Source organism: Lagenorhynchus albirostris, chromosome 7 (assembly GCF_949774975.1).
Source record: "Lagenorhynchus albirostris chromosome 7, mLagAlb1.1, whole genome shotgun sequence".
NCBI classification, from domain to species: domain Eukaryota; kingdom Metazoa; phylum Chordata; class Mammalia; order Artiodactyla; family Delphinidae; genus Lagenorhynchus; species Lagenorhynchus albirostris.
This window is the reverse complement of record NC_083101.1, coordinates 68,864,822-68,866,734: the sequence shown is the minus strand read 5'-3', so window position 1 is coordinate 68,866,734 and position 1,913 is coordinate 68,864,822. Positions and strand designations below refer to the sequence as shown.

General features: G+C 45.2%; 1 pseudogene; it reads left to right on the top strand.

The window, feature by feature from the left end:
* Window positions 1–686: 686 nt before the first annotated feature.
* On the top strand, window positions 687–1,574 carry LOC132522912 (putative monooxygenase p33MONOX; annotated as a pseudogene).
* The last annotated feature ends 339 nt before the right edge of the window (window positions 1,575–1,913 follow it).

Here is a 1,913-nt window from a genome sequence, read left to right as displayed (position 1 = left end):
CCCAAAGGGTCAGGTCCAAAAGCAGGGCCTCAGAAATGTTGGTTGACTTTAATTGAACATAAAAATGATGACATTTTAGCCTGGATTTACTATTAAAATCATAGGCAGTTATTTTTACATTTGTGTGCCCCTTAAAACTTAAAAAAATATTTTCACACACATTCTTTTACTTCACACACTTACGCTTACACTGTCTCATAAAACCAATGAGAACAAGGACGGTTTGATGTAATAAGAACCCTGTGAAGTAGAGAGAGCAGGTATTTTATTCTCATTTTCTAAGACAAGGAAACTGAGATACTGTGTTTTACCCAATGTCACTTAGCTCTTCAAGAGCAGAGTTAATGGCGGAGTCTGAGCCTCGTGGCAGCCAGCACTTGTCGATCAGTGCCCGAGGCCTGAACACGTTTTGTGGCCAGCACACCATGGCTTGGTTCCAACTGCACCACATCCAACAGACATGGGTCTTTGAAGCCTTCTAGCTCTGGAGCTCAGGCCATAGGCAGCCCCATAGTGGCAGAGAAACAGAACCTCTGGATAAACTCTTCCAGGGAAGCTTTACTAATCTGGGTGGCTGGACAATGTCCCTCATGAATATTTGTCAGCATGATTGTCACATTTCACTGTGGTCATAGGGACTCAGCTCCAGAATTCTGCAGTTAAAGCACCTGGATCCCAGTCTTTCAATGGCTTTGAGAGAACTCCAAAGGCCTGCCCTTGAACCTAGTGGGCCTCTAGGCAAGATGTCCCTCCCCACCAGGATGTACTGTCAGTTATTCAGCCATGACAATGCCCTCAAGGGCCCTACACCATGTTACCTCTTCCTTCAGTTATGGGCAGCATCCCCTGGAAGCCAGTGATTCCAGACACAAGTAGCAGAACCTTGCCAAAGTAGACTAAGGAGACGCCAGTATGCACACCACCTGCCATGACCCTATAGCACTGACAATGTGGACAAGTGGTAAAGGCTAGAACTACCCATGTTATCATGAATTCTCTGATCACAAAGCAGACCCAGGAGAGCATTCACTGTTTTGAACAACATGCAGGGCTGAGAGGTGCCGGCTGCACACCCCACAAGGGCTTTCCCACCGAGGGAGATCAAGTACATTCAAGTGGTAAAAGCATGCCACAAACTAAAGCTACACAGTGGAGAGACAACAAAAAAAGAGAGGCAGCCTGCATCGACCCAGCCCACCCTAGCAGCACCCCTCACTCCTTCTCTAAGCAGAAACCCAGAGGCTGTTACACTACTGTTCTTCCACAGCTTTACCTGGCCCAAGCCCAGTGCCATGGATTCTGTAAGTGGGTATAAGGAGAGAAACTCAGATAAATGGAGCTTCTTTGAGCCAAGACCACTCCAGAAGTCTGACTCAAGTTTTGCCACCAGGCCTACAAAGAAGCCCAGAAGCCCTCTCCAATAGAGCTGATCCAGATCGAGGCCATCTGAATGGCTGAGGATCCAGCAACATTCAAGCCACCCAAGATGGACACCCCAGTGATAGAAGGGAAGAAAAAATGACTGCAGATCCATAATCTCAAACTTGAATGTGCTCATGCCTACTGAGTTCTAGAGCTCTTTCTATTCCAGGGACTCTGGGTAGAGGGTGTCTTGTTCCCTTTTACCTTACCATAGGAAAGGTTTTGTATTTTGGGGTTTAAGTTGTTAAACTGAAGGTAGAGCTGGAGATATATTCGGCTTTTGAGAAACACTAGTGCAAAGCTTGTCTTTATTGTATGGAAGAAGCCATTCTATACTGCTTTAATTTACAGTCAGACTAAATCATTAACCAGTGGTGTATGAGAGAACTCATTACCTATTTTTATATCATTCACCCTAAACAAACACTTTGATTATTGCTTATTAGGTAAATATTTGTGTTGTTCCAAAACCCAGGCTCCTCAGTTCCATT